This window comes from Pongo pygmaeus, chromosome 1, assembly GCF_028885625.2.
Source record: "Pongo pygmaeus isolate AG05252 chromosome 1, NHGRI_mPonPyg2-v2.0_pri, whole genome shotgun sequence".
NCBI classification, from domain to species: Eukaryota; Metazoa; Chordata; class Mammalia; order Primates; family Hominidae; genus Pongo; species Pongo pygmaeus.
Window position 1 is genome coordinate 206,862,806 of NC_072373.2, and position 19,946 is coordinate 206,882,751.

At 50.0% G+C, this 19,946-nt stretch overlaps 1 protein-coding gene and 1 pseudogene across 2 annotated transcripts in view; both read left to right on the top strand.

Moving 5' to 3' along the window:
• The first annotated feature begins 3,545 nt into the window (after positions 1-3,545).
• Positions 3,546-19,946, top strand: part of CNR2 (cannabinoid receptor 2) — a 44,579-nt gene continuing 28,178 nt past the window's right edge. For both annotated transcript variants that reach the window (XM_054457861.1, XM_054457868.1), the window contains exon 1: positions 3,546-3,694. The gene's annotated coding sequence lies outside the window, so the exon portion shown is untranslated. The remainder of the gene's footprint in view (positions 3,695-19,946) is intronic.
• LOC129017359 (BTB/POZ domain-containing protein 6-like) lies at positions 13,860-15,461 on the top strand (annotated as a pseudogene).

Below are 19,946 nucleotides of genomic sequence, written 5' to 3' on the forward strand. Positions count from 1 at the left end.
GGGCTGCTGAGGCCAGCTCTACCCAAGGAGCTGAGAAAACCACCTCCTAAACCCTCACCTACAATTGCTCCTGGCCCTCCCAGGGAAAAAAGAGAACAGACTTCCTCTGTGGGCCCCATCAGCCCTGCCCAGGGGACTTAGAGATCATGGAGCTTCCTTATTGATTCTCTTGTCCAGTGCTGCCCATAGGGAGTCCAAGGACCGACAGCCTCTGCCTCTCCTGGGAATTAGTTAGAAATGCAGATTCTTGGGCCCCACCCCAGAATACTGAATCAGAATGTCTGGGAGTGGGGCCCAGCAATCTGTGTTTTGGGGTTTTGTCTTTTAAGAGTCAAGGTTCTCTCTGTCACCCAGCCTGGAGTGCAGTAGCATGATCAGAGCCCACTATAACCTCAAACTCCTGAGTTCAAGCAAGACCTCCTCCCGCCTCAGCCTCCCAAAATGCTGGGATTACGGGCATGAGCCACCTCACCCGGCCCCAATCTGTGTTTTAACAGGCCCTATGGGTGACTTCGATGCACTCAGGCGTTTCAGGGGCAACTGTTATCTCCAACTTCCTCATTTTAGGAATGGAGAATTTGAGAACAGATACAAGAAGCAACTTGTTGCTCAGCCAGGCAATGGCAGAGACCACACAAAAACTCAGCTTCCCAGTGTTCCTTCCACTTGAACTTTCAGTAACTTCCTTTCTTTCTTCCTTCAATCACTCATTCCTTCACTCATTCATGCCTTCCACCTCCAATTACATGCTTCAGGCTGCAATGGAGGACCAGGCGTTTGGGGACAGCCTCACCCTTCTTCCTCATGTGGGGCTTTCTCAAGGCCAGAGGTCTAGGATTTAGGATTGTGGAAGCATCTGCTAGATCTCTTCCAGCTCACCCCTGGGTCTCCAATTCCAGCCCAGATAGGAGTCTGATGTAGGCTGCAGGCGGGCCCCAATCCTCAGCTCCTTCTGGTCTTCTTTTCCTCTTTCTTGGCACCTGGGGCTCTCTGTCCCATTCCTCACCGCCAATGTCTTGCTCTTGGGAGAGATGCAAGGGCTGGAGGCTGTTACTGTTCCATTTCCCAAAGGCACAAATGATCAAATTAAAGGCCCTTCCCAGCAATGGCTTTGCACTGAAGGAGCCAGGACTAGGTCCAGACCAGGGTTCACAAGTTAGCATTTTGAGCTGGATAATTCCTTGCTGCAGGGTTGTTCTGTGCATTGCAGAATGGTTAGCAGCATTCCTGGCCTCTACCTAGCAGATGTCAGTAGAATTCCTCCACCAGGTTGTGACAGCCAAAAATGTCTCCAGATATTGCCAAGTGTCCCCTCTAGGTGGTGTTGCCAGATAAGACAGAGAATGCCTGGTTACATTCTTTTTTTTCTTTTTTTTTTTTTTTGAGACAGAGTCTCACTCTGGAGCCCAAGCTGGAATGCAGTAAGGCGATCTTGGCTCTCTGCAACCTCCGCCTCTGTGGCTCAAGCATTTGTCATGCCTCAGCCTGCCGAGTAGCTGGGACTACAACTACGCACCACTACGCCCAGCTGATTTTTTGTATTTTAGTAGAGACGAGGTTTCACCACGTTGCCCAGGGTGGTCTTGAACTCCTGATCTCAGGCAGTCCATCTGCCTCTGCCTCCCAAAGTGCTAGGATAACAGGCGTGAGCCACCACGCCAGGCTGAGCATTCTAATCGCAGATAAGCAACAAGTAATTTTTAGTGCCTGAATGTCTCAACTATTGTTGCATTACCTCACATACTTATTTTTGTTGTGAGAACACTTAAAATCTACTCTCCATTGTTTTCAAGAATATAATCCATTGGGCCAGGTGGGGTTGCTCATGCCTGTAATATTTTTTACTTGAATCTTGCAACTCTACCTCAGGGGCAAAATCTTTCTTCATTGGCCCAGATCAGGGTCTGGGGTGTGGGGAGCAGTTAGTGAGAGGATCTGATGAGATAATCATAGGCCATGAGTTTACAAGGGCAAAAACTTTGCCATAATCATCTCTGTATCCTTAGAATATAATGGTGTCTCATTAAATATTTTATCTGATAGTGGGTGTGAGGACACTGGGAACTATATCAGATACCATACCTGAGTATTTACGTCCAGCCCAGGACTGGACATTAGGGACACACTCCCTAATAAATATAAACTGAAGATAATGTTTAGTTTGACTCACATAGCATTTTTTAAAGGTGTGACTTTGGGCTTTACATTCTAAAATTGGCAACTGGCTGAGCATGGCGGCTCATGCCTGTAATCCCAACAGTTTTGGAGACTGAGGCAGCGGGAGGATTGCTTGAGCCCAGGAGTTCAAAACCAGGCTAGGCAACATAGTGAGACCCCCATCTATACAAAAAATTAAAAAATAGCCAGGTATGGTGGCACATGCCTGTTCTGCCAGCTACTTGGAAGGCTGAGGTGGGAGGATCACTGGAACCCAGGAATTTGAGGCTGCAGTGAACTATGATCGTGCCGCTGTATTCCAGCCTGGGCAACACAGCAAGACCCTGCCTCAAAAAATTAAAATAAAATAAAATAAAATAAACAGGAAGTGGTTGGGCATGGTGACTCACACCTGTAATCCTAGCACTTTAGGAGGCCAAGGTGGGTGGATCACTTGAGGTCAGGAGTTCAAGACCAGCCTGGCCAGCATGGCAAAACCCTGTCTCTACTAAAACTACAAATTAGCTGGAGGTGGTTGTGCACACCTGTAGTCCCAGCTACTCAGGAGGCTGAGGCAGGAGAGTTGCTTGAACCCAGGAGGCGGAGGTTGCAGTGAGCTGAGATCGCGCCATTGTACTCCAGCCTGGGCAACAGAGCGAGACTTGGTCTCAAAACAAAAACAAACAAACAAACAAAAAACAAAACACACACCTACACAGGAAGCTATCACATAAGTCAAGATTTCTGGTATCTCTTGGAAAATACAGCACAACTTCCAAATGCTTGGAACATCTGACAGTTTGCCTATACTCCCAAGCAGAAAAGCTTGGCTGGAACTAAGAGGTACCTGCCCCTCTCTACTGGCCCAGATCAGGGTCTGGGGTGTGGGGCAGATACCTCTCAGCTGGGCCAGTGGAGAGGGTCAGGTACCTCTCAGCTCCAGCCAAGCTTTTCCACTTGGGTCCTGTGTTCCCCCTATTACCCACAGTCCCTACCACTCCCTATTGCCCCACACCAGGACCCATCACCCATTATGTTAATCTGCCTATAGGCATTTGCATTTCAAAGCTCTGGCCTAGTGGTGAAGAGGCATTGGAATGGCATGTCCTTTTAGGTGATCTATTGTAATGCTGGTGCATTATCCCCATTTTACAGATAAAGAAACTTGCCTTTAGGGAGGTTAAGTGAATCAACATTTTAACGAGGCTGGATTAGAACCCAAGTCCCTTGACTCCAGGGTCTAGGCCCATGCCCCACCCTGGCCAGAGTTCGTTGTGAGAGAGAACTCAACCGCAGGGACAAGAGCACTGTGGCACCAGGGACCTGGAGGGGAAGTGGTAACAGGCACGGAAGGCCAGACCTCCTCACACTCACTCATCTGTGAGAAAGTACAAAAGCGAGAGAAAGCTGGCTTGGGGGTGGCACTCAACAGGTGCTCTGAGTGGCACCCACGGCCAGGTCCTGGGAGAGGACAGAAAACAACTGGGACTCCTCAGCCCCCGGCAGCTCCCGGTGCCCAGCCACCCACAACACAACCGTGAGTAGCTTTTTTTGTTGTTTATTTTAGGCTTCTTCCTCATTCCCCAACACCTGTATTCTTTTTTGTTTGTTTGATTGTTTTTGAGACGGAGTTTTGCTCTGTTGACCAGGCTAAAGTACAGTGGCACAATCTCGGCTCAGTGCAACCTCCACCTCACAGGTTCAAGCGATTCTCCTGCCTCAGCTTCCCGTGTAGCTGGGATTACAGGTGTGCACTACTGCGCCTGGCTAATTTTTGTATTTTTAGTAGAGACAGGGTTTCACCATGTTGGCCAGGCTGGTCTCGAACTCCCGACTTCAGGTGATCCGTCCACCTTGGCCTCCCAAAGTGCTGGGATTACAGGCATGAGCCACTGCGCCTGGCCAAAACCTGTATTCTTACCTTATCCCTTCCCTCCAGGGACACAAGAAGCCAGGTGGGCCTGTCTGGGGCAGGGGACAGATGTCATTTCAGGACACCTGGGGTTGCGGAGGACCAGTCACAGAAATGCTCAGGGCTGGCATCCCCCTCCTAGGACCAAGAATCAGGACTTTGGCTTTCATTTCATTACAGAGACAAGAATCACACACACACAGATGGCCTTACTGTGTGCCAGGTGCTGCCCGAAGAGCTTTTAGTGGTTTGATTTATTTAATCCTCACAACAGCGGTATGCAGTAGGCGCTATCACTGTTGCCCACTTGATAGGTGGGGGCTGGGTGACTTACCTGAAATCACGCGGGCATTGAGTGAGAGCATTGGCTAGAGCCTGGGCACTCCGGCTTCGCGGCCCACCCTTCAGCCACCAGGCTATCCTGCCTTACGAGGTGTGGACTGCAACAGCAGATGGGGGCCAGGAAACGACAGGGGCTGGCAGAGGCCTTTGAGAAGACCAGGTGAGTCCCGCGCTCTCATTTTATAGATGGGGAGTCCACAAGGTAGTGTTAGGGGCACACTGGACTCAGGAGGCCAGGGGTCTGCTTTGGTGTAAGTTCCACTCAGCGGAGGGAAGAGCAGTATTTTCCAGTGTGCCCTGGGGTCAGCGTCTGGGTCTGAATCCCAGCTCTGCCACTGGTAGCTCGATGGCCTCAGGCAAATCACTCCATTTCTTTCCCGCTCAGCTTCCTCTTCTGAGAAATACGGGCCTGAGAAGGTCACTCACAGGCTTGTTGCGAGGGTCGACTGTCTGATGCGGGCACAGGGCGGGCAGTGGCACAGGGCTCGGGAATGGCTGTGGTGGAGAGTTTGATATTCACCCCATCTGCTCTTGCTGTGGATTTGAGATGAGGATAAAATGAGCCCTGGCTGCTTTTCCCGGGAATGAGTGGCAAGTAGACACGTTGGCAGCGTGAAAGCCAGGATGGAGGCTGGGGAGAAGTTCAGGGAGACCTCAGGAGGTGGAGTCCCAATAATCCTGTCCCTAGCTCTGTAACCACCTTGTGGCTTACCAGAGTGACCCCCTAACCTGCGCTAGGCAGGTGAAGCATATCCTTTACCCTTTGGCCGGCTAAGGCCAGGCTAAGGCAGTGAAGACGGGAAAATGGCAGCCTGGCTCAGCCAAGCAGAGCCCTCCAGCGTCAGCCCCCTCTCTTCTCTCCTCATTCTACAGTACCAGTCACTCTTACTGCACGCCCTCAGGTGTGCATAAAATGGTCTTTTCTTTATTCAGATTAAATCACATTCAATAGGACCCTGAGCCTCATCCTACTGGGCTAGGAGGAAATGAAATCTCCAAGTGCACTGAGCTTCCCTCACTGCCACCCCCACCCATGCACATTGACCCGGAGGACACACAGAACATAAGCGTGAGGGAGGCTCCTGGGTCCTCCTACGATGGATGCCCATTGCCCAAATGGGCTCGATTGTCTGAAGTCCAGCCTTGCCCACTTCCCTGGCATGCCTGGAGTCCAGATTCTTTGTAAGACCTGAAACCACTGTGTCTCATTTTGACATCCAGGATGTATCACCCAGTAACTTCCCCCAGAGGTCCTGCCATCTTCCCAGAAAGCAGAGTCTAGGTGCCCATGACCTCTGGTCCCCTCCCAGCCAAGGACAATCTCTCCTCTCCCCTTGGCTGTGGATGGCAGATGGACACTCTTCTCTCCCCACCCCCCACCCACGTGGCCTAACCTTCTCACTGCGCTCAGGTTCTCAGGAAAGGACAGGAAGAAGGGTTGTCTTCAAATAGCTTCTGCTTCCTACTCTCACCCCTGAAAAAAGTCCCCGAGCCATGAGACATAAAGGGCACTCTGAAAAGAGACAGGCAGCCCTATCTTACAGATGAGAAAAACCAAGACTCAGCAGCAGTGTTGACTTGCTCAGTGTCACACAGCCAAGGAACAGCGGAGCCAGTGTGAGCTGAGAGTCCTGCGCTGTGGGTTCAGAGCTTGTGCTATCAATCACATGGAATCACATGGAAACCCAAGTCTCCCTCATCAATTATTCAGGCGACCTGGGGCAAGTTACATCACCTTTCTGAATCTCAGTTTCTTCAACTCTAAAAATGACGCTATCATAGCATTCCCAACCTGCCTCAAAGGGGCTCTTGTTTTTTATTTTTTGTTTTTTTCTTTCCTTTTCTTTTCTTTCTTTTTTTTTTTTGAGACAGCGTTTTGCTCTTGTTGCCCAGGCTGGAGTGTAATGGCATAATCTTGGCTCACTGCAACCTCTGCCTCCTGGGTTCAAGCGATTCTCCTGCTTCAGCCTCTCAAGTAACTGGGATTACAGGCATGCACCACCACGCCTGGCTAATTTTGTATTTTTAGTAGAGATGGGGTTTCTGCATGTTGACCAGGCTGGTCTCAAGCTCCCGACCTCTGGTGATCCGCTCTTGTTTTTTTCTTAAGCGAACATTGATGAAGCATTTTCTACACATTTGAGCTCTGTGACCGTTCCTCATTCAGTCCTCACCACAGCCTAGGAGGGGGCTGCTATCACTAACCACATTTGCAAGGTGAGAAACTGAAGCTCACACAAGCTTAAGACTTGTCCAAGGGGCCGGGCATGGTGGCTCACACCTGTAAGCTTGGCACTTTGGGAGACCCAGGCAGGAGGATAGCTTGAGCTCAGCAGTTCAAGACCAGTCTAGGAAACATAGTGAGACCATATCTCCACAAAAAAAAAAAAAAAAAAAAAATTAAAAATTAGCCAGGTGTGGTGGCACATGCCTGTGGTCCCAGCTACTCAGGAGGCTGAGGTGGAAGGATTGTTTAAGCCTGGGAGATTGAGGTTGCAGTGAGCTATTATTGCCTGGGTAACTGAGCAAGATACTGTTTCAAAAAAAAAAAAAGGAGAGAGACTTGTCCACAGTCCCATAACTGGTGGTAATGGCAAAGCTGAGACTCAAGTCCAGCTCAATCTGGATCCAGAACCAAGCCATATTGTGGTGGGAATCAAAATAGGAGAACGGGAGTGGAAATGCCTATAGGTACGGAGATGCAGTGCAGGCTCGGGGACTCATCATCAGGGTTGTCTTTACTGTGTCACTTGCCAGGCTGCGTTTCGGATGCCTTCACATGGACAACCCGAGAACCTGCGCTGGGGAGGAAATTGGAGGGATATCATATTAATATGGCCGGCTTCTCTCCCCCTACCCCAAACTGAGCAGTCCAATCCAGTCTTGCAAGGTGTCCACTCTGTGCCAAGACCCTGAGGCTCTAGCCCTTGGCCCAGGTGACTTCCCGTTTTCATGATGATCTCTGACAGACCTTTCCTGACCGTGCTTGGGCATTATCTTATGTAATCCTCACCTCGGTCCTATAAAGGCAATTCTCTTTCTCTCCCCAAGCTATAAATGAGGACGCTGACGTATTGGGAGAGGGCAGAGTGGGAACCCACGCACAGCCAAGGCTCTCAGTCCCCAGCTGCGCTGCAGGGACCACCAGAAGAGTAAGATCAGGTCTCAGCCTTCTTCCAGAAGAACCCAGAACAGTGTAAAACTTCCAGCAGAACCCAAAACACGTGAAAAGAGAACAGTGTAAAACTGTTCTCTTTTCCCTCCATCTCCTGGGGAGAGAAAGGATGTACTCAGTCCTCACGCCATGCAGCAAAGACCTCAAATGCCAAGGAGAGAAAATGACAGACAAGGGTAGATTAATGGGGGAGGAACTGCATAGTGGAGTTAGGGCCAAGCAGGGAGGGAAGGATTCCCCAGCAGGCGAGGGAGTGAAGGCTGCTGGGGCCCCATCCAGTCTGGGAGGATGTGGGTGAGCCCATGAGCAGAGGGGACTTCATGGTTCGGTGTCCCGTGAGCTTCACGGCTTCTCCTCCCCTCCCCGACCTGCTCCCACTGCCCAGAAAGGAGGTCTCTGATCTTCTGTTCATACAGTGAGTCAAAGGCAGCTTTTCCCACTCCCTCACCCCCACCACCCCACCTGTCTCTCAGAGGCTCCCTTGCCTCCCTAGAGGTTGAAGCAACCCCTAAGTTCCTCTTTGAGAGCCACAGCTGCGTTCACAGTGTTGCCTCCGCCCAAATTCATTGAGTTTGCCCTCTGTGTCTCTCCCTGGGTCTGTTTGGGTCCTGGAAAATCTGATGGAGCTGGAAGCTGGGGAATAGAGCCCACTGAAAGCAAGGGAGGAGCCAGAGGGTGCTTCACTGACCTTCTGTAGCCCTCCCTCCCTTCTAATGTGCCCATTTGACAGGTAAAGGCCACTAAGGCTTAGACACAACAGGCAGAGACAGGAGTCAAACCCAAGTCTGTCTTCCCACTACTTTCTACCAGCTTTTCCCACTAGGGAGGGAGACGTTCCAGAAGGTTCACATCATTAGAAGGTCTTGATGCCTGTTTCTGTTTTTTAAAAATTAGTGAATAATTATTGTAATATTTAAAAGATATTTTTCTCAACATGAGATCTTCCTAGGATAAGTGGAAGAATCAAATCTGGCAGGTACAGCCAGGCATCGCTTGAGCCCAGGAATTCAAGGCTGCAGTGAGCCGAGATTGTGCTACTGCACTCTAGCCTGGGTGACAGAGCAAGATCCCTATCTCAAAAATAAAATAAATATTTAAAAAGCGATAGTCGGCGAGGCACGGTGGCTCATGCCTGTAATCCCAGCACTTTGGGAGGCCCAGGCGGGCAGATCATGAGGTCAGGATATCGAGACCATGCTGGCCAACATGGTGAAACCCCGTCTCTACTAAAAATACAAAAATTAGCCGGGCATAGTGGCATGTGCCTGTAATCCCAACTACTCAGGAGGCTGAGGCAGGAGAATTGCTTGAACCAGGGAGCCAGAGGTTGCAGTGAGCCAAGATCACGCCACTGCAGCCTGGTAACAGAGGGAGATTCCATCTCAAAAAAAAAAAAAAAAAAAAAAAGCAGTAGTTAGTGGTGATAGAACAAACTATCTCATGACTCACAACCAGGCAATTAATCATTCAGCTACAGCTTTGGCTGATATATGGCTTTACATCGTTTTTGCTCTTAATCTGATATCATTTAATTTATACCCTTACTGAGCCAATGATTAAAGACAGCATAAGAAACTGATATCAAAAATACAAGGAAGCTGGGTATGGTAGCTCACGCCTGTAATCTCAGAACTTTGGGAGGCTGAGGTGGGTGGATCACTTGAGGCCAGGAGTTTGAGACCAGCCTGGCCAACATGGTGAAACCCCATCTCTACTAAAAAAATACAAAAATTAGCCAGGTGTGGTGGCACATGCCTGTAATCCCAGCTACTTGGGAGGCTGAGGCTGGAGCATTGCTTGAACCCGGGCGGCAGAGGTTGCAGTGAGCCAAGATCACACCACTGCACTTCAGCCCGGGCAACAGAGCAAGACTCCATCTCAAAAAACAGAAGAGAAAATACAAGGAAATGACGGTGTTAACTCCTCTGCAGATTTGCTTCAAGATTCTTCTTTTTTCTCTCTCTTTTTTTTTTTTTTTTTGAGACAAGGTCTCCCTCTGTCACCAGGCTGGAGTGTAGTGGCGTGATCTCAGCTCACTGCAACCTCCACGTCCCAACCTCCACCTCCCAGGTTCAAGCGATTCTCCTGCCTCAGCCTCCCATGTAGCTGGGATTACAGGTGCATGCCACACGCCAGCTAATTTTTTTGTATTTTTAGTAGAGATAGGGTTTCACCATGTTGGCCAGGCTGGTCCCGAATTCCTGACCTCAGGTGATCCGCCCACCTTGCTCTCCTAAAGTGCTGGGATTACAGGAGTGAGCCACCATGCCCGGCCTGCTTCAAGATTCATAAATTACATTTATCTGATCAACTTTCTTATATGGCATATTAGAGAAATCCTAGTACTTCACAACATTTCGAAGGTTGGTAAGAAGAGAGAAAGATGTAGTCTGTCTTTTCCTGTACTGGGTATAAAAGAGATCTACACCTGCAAGGCATATACAGAGAGGCATGCAAATAGGGGCCTGAGACATATTTTTTCTTTTTTTTTTTTGACACAGAGTCTCACTTTGTCACCCAGGCTGGAGTGCCGTGGGCAATCATGGCTCACCGCAACCTTGACGTCCTAGATTCAAGCCATCCTCTCATCTCAGTCTCTCAAGTAGCTGAGTCTCTCAAGGAGCTGCCACCACTCCCAGCTGAATGAGACCTATTTTATCTCATCATATAGCAAACATAAAATTACTTTTAAAAAGTATACATTGGCCGGGTGCGGTGGCTCACGCCTGCAATCCGAGCACTTTGGGAAGTGCTGAAGCTCAAGGTGGATCACTTGAGCTCAGGAGTTCAAGACCAATGTGGGCAACATGGCAAAACTCCATCTCTAAAAAGAAAGAAAGAAAAATGAAAAAAAAGTTAGAGAAAAATTTTAAATGATACACTTATTGTAAATAGTACATTTGATTTAAAATCACTTCCTTTTTCATGGGCCATAGAAAATTATGAAATGGCTCCAGTAGTTTCCACTGGGGTTTGTAAAATTAAGTTTTCCATGTCCCATACATCCCGTTTAATCCTCACAACAGTCCTGAGTGGAGGTATTTTCATTATTCCCATTTTACAGACAAGGACAGTGAGGCTCAAGGAGACGACGTAATTTGCACGAGAGACCACAGCTTTAATAAGGGGCAGGAGGCGGATACAGTGGTGTGGGCCTGGAGTCCCACTGCTGGACAGTCTGAGGGGGGAAGACAGCTTAAGCCTAGTTCTCCAAAAAACATCAGAGTGGGAGCAGAATCAGAACTCACAACTATGACTCAGGCTGCCTCTGTCTACCTATTTCCTCCTTATTCTCAGTTGGTTCTGAGGATAAGTTCAGGACCAACTGAGAATCTGTGTTCAGAACCAACTGAGAATCTCTTTTACACAGAACAGGAACAGGAACTAGAAATCCAGGCCACCTTGCAAGTTTGGCTCCCAAGGCCTGAGATTGGCTTGATAGAGTGTCCCGTGATCCCGCTAGATCCCAAATCCCAGGCCAGAGATTGCAACATGTGTTCTTTGTTATGGTCCCAGGGACCAAAAGCCAACAGATGCACAAATGCACCTTAATTAATTCTATTATAGAGAGGTAGAAGGAACTTACAGGAGGATCAGCTCCCCAGATGTCTGGCCTATCCCTGGCTGTTCCTCGTCTCTCCATGGCCTGAGTCCCCACACCAGGTTTAATTCATCCATCAGCCTCTGCCCAGCTTGTCCCTTTGTCCCCTCCAGCCCCTTTGCCACCACTCACAGATCTTATCAGCCCCATGAGTCAAGCCTCTCTGCCGATGCTGGTTTCCCCAACTACAGAACAGGAGTGATACTTGTCCCCCATCATGGATTTGTTGTGTAGAATATATAAGTTAATATATAAATATATATAATATATAAAGTGCAAAGACGGCCAGGCGCGGTGGCTCATGCCTGTAATCCCAGAACTTTGGGAGGCCAAGGCAGGTGGATCACCTGAGGTCAGGAGTTTGAGACAAGCCTGGCCAACATGGTGAACCCCATCTCTACTAAAAATACAAAAACTAGCTAGCATGCTGTCAGGTACCTGTAATCCCAGCTACTTGAGAAGCTGAGGCAAGAGAATCGATTGAACCTGGGAGGCGGAGGTTGCAGTGAGCCGAGATGCACTACACTCCAGCCTGGGCGACAGGGCCAGACTCATCTCAAAAAGAAAAGAAAAGAAAAGAAAAGTTAAGTGCAGAGAATAGTGCCTGACACACAGTATACAGTAGGTGCAATTTCAGTATTAGCTGCTACTATTGTCATAATCACCAGAGTGTTTCAAGAGCTGAGCCTCCGTGGCTCTCCACATGGCTTCACAAACTCCCCTGTTCTGGGAACCAGCCTGAATTGCAACCTCAACCCCGCACTGATGCAACCCTATAAGCAAACCAGAATCATGGCTAGCGCAGGGGCTCTACCCTTTGGGATCTGGCCAAACCAGGAAGAGGTAGAGTGGCCTGGAGGCAAACCACAGGTGATTCAGAATGTTCACCACGTGGTTAACCCTGTCTTACTCCTGCTTTAGAGAGAAGCCACTATGAAAAGTCCTCATCATCAGGGGACAGGCCTCTGTGTCCCCTGGTTATAATGCGTTACTTTGTATGAAAGTTTCCTTTCCTACGGAGATCACTTCACGGACAGAATGGGTGACTGGCCACTTCCAGGTGTGATTTTAACGATGCTCCTCCCACCCCCAGACAAATGCATACTTCCCCGATGGCTGACAGATTTCACAGTAACAGGCTACCCTCAGGGTGAAAGAGATCCACACATGCTTATCAGTCATTTACACTGTAATATCACAGAGCATCAAATAATTTTCTGTAGTAGACTTTCTTTGAAAGAGGGAGATAGGCCTTTTAGTTCTTGTTATAAAAATGAAGATTAGCCAGGTGCAGTGGCTCACACTTGTAATCCCAGCACTTGGAAGCAGCACCAGGTAGATCACCTGAGGTCAGGAGTTCGAGACCAGCCTGGCCAACATGGTGAAGCCTTGTCTCTAATAAAAATACAAAAAAATTAGCTGGGTGTGGTGGCAGGCGCCCGTAATCCCAAGCTACTCGGGAGGCTGAGCCGGGAGAATCACCTGAACCCGGGAAGCAGAGGTTGTAGTGAGCCGAGATCACACCACTGCACTCCAGCCTGGGTGACAGAGCGAGACTCCAAAAAAAAAACAACCAAATGAACAGAAAAAACAGAGGATCTGAGTGACATCACCTAGATCACAAGGGAGCTCCCTAGTGGGGCAAAGCTAAGATGCCTGTCTTTAGGCAGTGTGAACTCTGGAATCTGGTAAAGCAGAAAATGGGGAGCCCAAATGCAATTTTTCAACATTTCAAAGGGCCGCCCAGAAAGATTAGAGAGAAGTCCCCGGGAGAAAGCCGCAGGAGCCAGCTGAGCAACTAGGAGGCAGGCCCCTGTGACAGTTGCAGACCTGGGCACAGGTTTGGGTTCACATCGGGCTCTGCCCTTTTGTGCAACCTCAGACAAGTCACTGCATCTTTGAGCATCGGTCTCCTTGTCTGCAAAACAGAGATGATGATAATAGGACCACCCTTCCTGACTTACTGTGAGGATTAATTGCATGTTACACAACCAGCTATTGTTAAAGTGAAGCTCCCCACAATCCCATTTTCACCCTTGCATTTATGGCCTGGCAGGTTAGGGTCTGCAAGGCTGTTTCACAGATACTATGAGGAGCACTTTTGATATGTTAACCCAGGCATGCCCTTCTTACTGATGCACGTTAAAAAAAAAAGGCTTTTTTTTTTTTTTTTTTAGGCCTGGGGTCTCACTCTGTCACCCAGGCTGGAGTGCAGTGGCATGATCACGGCTAGCTGTAGCCTCAACCACCTGGGCTCAAGTGGTCCTCCCACCTCAGCCTCCCAAGTGCCTGGGACCACAGGCATGAATTACCACCCCTGGCTAACTTTTTTTTATTTGTAGAGGCGGGGTCTTCCTATGTTGCCCAGGCTTGTCTTGAACTCCTGGGCCCAAGGGCTCCTCCCACCTCAGCCTCCCAAATTGCTGGGATTACAGGTGTGAATCACTGCACCCGGCCTCACTTTGAAAATTAGAAAGCAGGTTACCCTCCTTGAGGATGTTGGCATGTGTCAGAGAGAATACCTCCAACCAATCCATTAAGAAACAGTTATTGCTGCGGCCGGGCCTGGCCCGGCTGCGCTAGGCTAGGCTCTGGCAGGATCGCAGGGGCGGGGGTTGTAGGGGCACGGGTGGCAGCCCCGCGGGTCGCAGCGCCGCCGCCGCCGCCCATGAATGCTGCTGCCCCTGGCCTGCCTTCACCGCCGCGTCGCTCAGCGCCCGACCTCCCTGCTTTTTGCTTGCAGAGCCGCTCCCGAGACCCCGGCGCGGCGCGAGGGCGCGGGGCGGGGGTCCACAGGCGCCGAGGCTGACCCCGGCGTCCCGCCCGCAAAGATAGCGGCGGAGCTCTACGACCCCGCCAGCGCCGCGGCGGCGGTCCTAGCCCACAGCAACGCAGGCGCCGCGGTGGGCAGGAAGGCCGGGCAACGCAGCCTGCACAGCGCCCCCGCGCCCGCGCCGCCCACACTCGGCAACAACCACCGGGAGAGCCCCGAGTGGCGCTGCCGCCGCACGCTGCGCGAGAGGAACGCGCTCATGTTCAACAACGAGCTCATGGCCGACGTGCACTTTGTCATGGGACCCCCGGGGGCGACCAGGACGGTGCCCGCCCACAAGTACGTCCTGGCTGTCTGCCGCTCAGTCTTCTATGCCATGTTCTACTGGGACCTGGCGGAAGTCAAATCTGAAATTCACATTCCAGACGTGGAGCCCGCAGCCTTTCTGATCCTGTTAAACTACGTGTACAGTGATGAGATCGATCTGGAAGCGGATACGGTGCTGGCCACTCTGTAGGCGGCTAAGAAGTACATCGTCCCAGCATTGGCAAAAGCCTGCGTCAGCTTTCTGGGGACAAGTCTGAAAGCCAAGAACGCCTGCGTCCTGCTGTCCCAGAGCCGGCTGTTTGAGGAGCCCGACCTGACCCAGCGCTGCTGGGAGGTCATCGACGCACAGGCCGAGATGGCCCTGCCGTCCGAAGGCTTCTGTGAGATGGACCGGCAGACGTTGGAGATCATTGTCACTCGGGAGGCCCTCAACACCGAGGAGGCGGTGGTCTTCCAGGCCGTCCTGAACTGGGCTAAGGCAGAGTGCAAGAGGCAGGGGATGCCAGTCCACCCCACGAAACAAGAGGCGTGTTTTGGGGCAAGCCCTCTATCTGATCCGAATTCCAACCATGACCCTAGAGGAGTTTGCCAACGGTGCTGCCCAGTCAGACATCCAGACATCCTGACTCTAGAGGAGAACCACACCATCTTCCTGTGGTACACCGCCACCAACAAGCCCCGCCTGGACTTCCCCCTGATCAAGAGGAAGGGCCTCGCCCCGCAGAGGTGCCACCGATTCCAGTCTTCTGCCTACTGCAGCAACCAATGCCTGTACCGCGGGCTCTGCGACAGCATCCAGTTTGCAGTGAACAGAAGGGTATTTATTGCGGGGCTGGGCCTGTATGGGTCCAGCTCTGGGAAGGCTGAGTACAGCGTGAAGATTGAGCTCAAGAGGCTCGGGGTGGTTCTGGCTCAGAACCTGACCAAATTCATGTCGGACAGATCCAGTAACACCTTCCTGGTCTGGTTTGAACACCCGGTCCAGGTTGAACAAGACACCTTCTACACGGCCAGTGCTGTCCTGGACGGCAGCAACCTCAGCTACTTTGGGCAGGAGGGGATGACGGAAGTACAGTGCAGAAAGGTGGCCTTCCAGTTCCAGTGCTCCTCGGACAGCACCAACGGGAGTGGGGTCCAGGGTGGGCAGATCTCTGAGCTCATCTTCTATGCCTGAGGTGCCTGGGGAGGCTGCAGCAGGTCTGCGAGTGGGTGGAGGGGAAATCAGGACACTAACTGCTTCTTGACACCATGAAAGGCCACACTTAACCTTGTCTGTCTTTGGCATGTAGTCAACTGAAGCTTGATGCTGTGAAGTAGGCACCTTTTCCACACAGCCAGAGCTGGGGGATTGGAGTCTTAGGCATCTCTGGTACACTGGGGCGCACGTCTCAGGTGGAGGAAGATTTAGGGCACAAGACAGGCCCCAGATCCCCTCCCAATGGCACCCATGCCACCTGCTTTGAGGGGTTGGATGTTCCTGCCACCCTCTCGGATACTAAGTGGTTCCAAGCTTAACTGTAGACCTTCCCCTCAAATCTAAAATCGGCAAAAGCCACTTAAAATAAGAGACTTCTGTAATAATGGTTGCCTACAATTAAAAAAAGAAAGAAAGAAACAGTTACTGAGCAGTGACCATGGGTGAGGCAGGTGCACTTAAGATACAGGAGTGAACAAAACAAATAATGAGCCCTAACTCCCTTGGAGCAACCATTCTAGTGTCCTATTACTCAAATCAGTCTCCCCCAGCATTCGAGGATCAGAGTTTTTAAGGACAATTTGGTTGGTTGCTGGAAGCATGGCTCGGTAAAATGGTCCAAGGTGGGAAGGATAAAAATGAGATCAGGGAGGCCAGGCGCGGTGGCTCATGCCTATAATCTCAGCACTTTGGGAGGCCAAGGCGGGCAGTTCACCTGAGGTTGGGAGTTCAAGACCAGCCTGATCAACATGGAGAAACCCCATTTCTATTAAAAATACAAACTTGGCCAGGTGTGGTGGCACATGCCTGTAATCCCAGCTACTTGGGAGGCTGAGGCAAGAGAATTGCTTGAGCCTGGGAGGCAGAGGTTTCAGTGAGCCGAGATTGCACCATTGTACCCTAGCCTGGGCAACAAGAGTGAAACTCTGTCTCAAAAAAAAAAAAAAAATGAGATCAGGGAAGAGATGGTTGCCCAGAGGCATAAGAGAGACCCCATGCCCCTCCGTCTATAAGCCTCTAGGGGTTCACCTTGCCTGCCACCCAGACAGAGCCAATTCATCAAGACTGGAGAATTGCAATAGAGAAAGAGTAATTTATGCAGAGCTGGCTGTGCGGGAGACCGGAATTTTATTATTACTCAAATCAGTCTCCCCCAGCATTCAAGGATCAGAGTTTTTAAGGACAATTTGTTTGGTTGCGGGGAGCCAGTGAGCCAGGAGTGCTGATTGGCCAGGGATGAAATCACAGGGAGTCAAAGCTGTCCTCTTGCACTGAGTCAGTTCCTGGGTGGGGGCCACGAGATCACATGAGCCAGTTTATGGATTTGGGTGGTGCCAGCTGATCCATCAAGCGGAGGGTCTGCAAAATATCTCAAGCACTGATCGCAGGAGCAGTTTAGGGAGGGTCAGAATCTTGTAGCCTCCAGCTGCATGACTCCTAAACCAACCTTCCTTCCTTCCTTCCTCCCTCCCTCCCTCCCTCTCTCTCTTTCTCTTTCTTTCTTTCATTCATTCATTCTTTCTTTCTCTCTTGACGGAGAACCCTCTGTCGCCCAGGCTAGAGTGCAGTGACACAATCTCGGCTCACTGCACCCTCCACCTCCCGGGTTCAAGTGATTCTTCTGCCTCACCCTCTCGAGTACCTGGTATTACAGCGTGCACCACCACACCTGGCTAACTTTTGTATTTTTAGTGGAGACGGAGTTTCAGCATGTTGGCCAGGCTAGTCTTAACTCCTGACCTCAAGTGATCCACCCGCCTCAGCCTCCCAAAGTGCTGGGATTACAGGCGTGAACCACCACACCAGACCCTAAACCATAATTTCTAATCTTGTTCCTAATGTTAGTCCTACAAAGGCAATCTAGTCCCCAGGCAAGAAGGAGGTGTACTTTGGGAAAGGGCTGTTATCGTCTTAGTTTTAAACTAAGTTTCTCCCAAAGTTAGTTCAGCCTACGCCCAGGAATGAACAAGGACAGCTTGGAGGTTAGAAGCAAGATGCAGTCGGTTAAGTTAGATCTCTTTCACTGTCTCAGTCATAATTTTGCAAAGGTGGTTTCACATCTAGGCTGCCTAACTTCTGTGGTCAGGGCCTGGCACCAGATATATGAGTTTGAATTCTGACTCTGCCATTTACAAATTTTGTGACCTCGGCAAATCCAGTGTAGCTGAGCCTCTGGTTCCTCATAGATAAGATGGTGAAAATGAGACAGTCTATCTCCAAGGGCAGTTTGGAGGATAAAGGAGACAGTGCATTTCTTTGTGGTAACAACATTTAAAATCTACTCTTTTAGCATTTTGATACGGGTATTGTAACATCACATTGTATTCCATAAATATATACAATTATTATTTGTCCATAAAAAATAGAATGAAAATATTTAAAAATAATATATAGTACGGGCCAGGTGTGGTGGCTCACGCCTGTTATCCCAGCACTTTGGTAGGTGGAGGCGGTTGGATCACCTGAGGCCAGGAGTTGGAGACCAGCCTGGCCAACATGGCGAAACCCCATCTCTACTAAAAATACAAAAATTAGCTGGGCATGGTGTTGCACATCTGTAATCCCAGCTACTTAGGAGGCTGAGGCAGGAAAATCACTTCAACCTGGGAGGCGGAGCTCGCAGTGAGCCAAGATCGCGCCACTGCACTCCAGCCTGGGCAACAGAGTAAGACTCTGCCCTGTCTCCAAAAAAAAAAAAAAAGGTCAGGTGCAGTGGTTCACACCTGTAATCCTATAATCCCAGCACTTTGGGAGGCTGAGGCGGGCGGATCACAAGGTCAGGAGATCAAGACCATCCTGGCTAACATGGTGAAACCCTGTCTCTACTAAAAATTCAAAAAAAGTAATAAAAAATAGCCAGGCGTGGTGGCGGGTGCCTGTAGTCCTAGCTACTTGGGAGGCTGAGGCAGGAGAATGGCGTGAACCCTGGAGGCGAAGCTTGCAGTGAGCCAAGATCGCGCCACTGCACTCCAGCCTGAGTGACAGAGTGAGACTCCGTCTCAAAAACAAATGAACAAAGATTTAAAAAATATATAGTATGGATTTGAACAACAACAGAAAAGGACAGAGTGCTTGTAAAAGGCCTTTCACAGTGCCTGCCACAAAGGAAGCACTCAGGAGAGAGTGGCAAATTTATTTTCTTCACATAGTTTAACCACAACAACGTATTGCAACAGTTTGCATGCTGAAGCAGAGGTAAGAATCCAGCTGCCTTCTCATAAACCAGACAAAGAGATTTGCCACAAAAAGTTATTTTCATTTAAAAATGTGTTACTTCAGGGCAGGCGTGGTGGCTCATGCCTGTAATCCCAGCACTTTGGGAGGCTAAGGCAGGTGGATCACAAGGTCAGGAGTTCAAGACCAGCCTGGCCAACATGGTGAAACCCTGTCTCTACTAAAAACACAAAAATTAGCCGGGTGTGGTGGCACACGCCTGTAGTCCCAGCTACTCAGGAGGCTGAGGTGGAAGAATTGCTTGAAACCGGGAGGCAAGAGTTTGCATTGAAGCAAGATCGCACCACTGCACTCCAGCTTGGGTGACAGAGTGAGACTCAGTCTCAAAAAAAATTTTTCTATTAACATGCAATAGGATTATTAATTTTTTTTAAGTTCTCAGTTTTAGTCTCTAATATAGTCAGTACTAATAGGTGTAAACTACATCAACAAAAGCTCTTTATTGCCGAGGTAACTTTTAAGACGGTAAAGGGTCACTGAGATCGCGAAGTTTGAGAACTGCTGCCCCAGGCTTTCGTGATCTGCCTTTCTCACGCTAGCTCTTTTGCAATCTGACAATGCCCCCATTTTCTGCCCCATGTGATTAATTGCATAACTTCCATGTTGGAAAGGCCTTTTGAGATCTCATCAAAAAACCACTCCTGGCAGGTTACAGTGGCTCACACCTGTAATTCCAGCACTTTGGGAGGCTGAGGCGGGTGGATCACCTGAGGTCAGGAGTTCAAAACCAGCCAAAATAGTGAAACTCCATCACTACTAAAAATAGAAAAATGGTGGCAGGCACCTGTCATCCCAGCTACTTGGGAGGCTGAGGCAGGAAAATTTCTTGAAGCTGGGAGGAGGCAGCTGCAGTGAGCCGAGATCTCGCCACTGTATTCCAGCCTCCGGCCTGGGTGACAGAGCAAGACTCTGGGAAAAAAAAAAAAAAAAACACTCCTGGTGCAGATGGACCTACTGAGAAGGAGGCTGTTGTGCCTGAGGTTACACAGCCATCAGTTCCACCTGGGACTAGAACCAGCATCCTTCCTATCTCCTTAATCCAGGACTCTCGTCATGACAGCAAGCTGGCAGGTGCTCCCTGGCACAATCTCAGCTTCCTGTTCTTTCATATCTAAAAGTCTTGAGTGGAGACAGGGTCTTCCCCCTCTGCTTTCCTGTCCCACCCTTCCCTCCTGCCTCTCACCTCCCTCTTTGACATTCCTCCTACTAGCCCAAGGGCACAATAGAGAT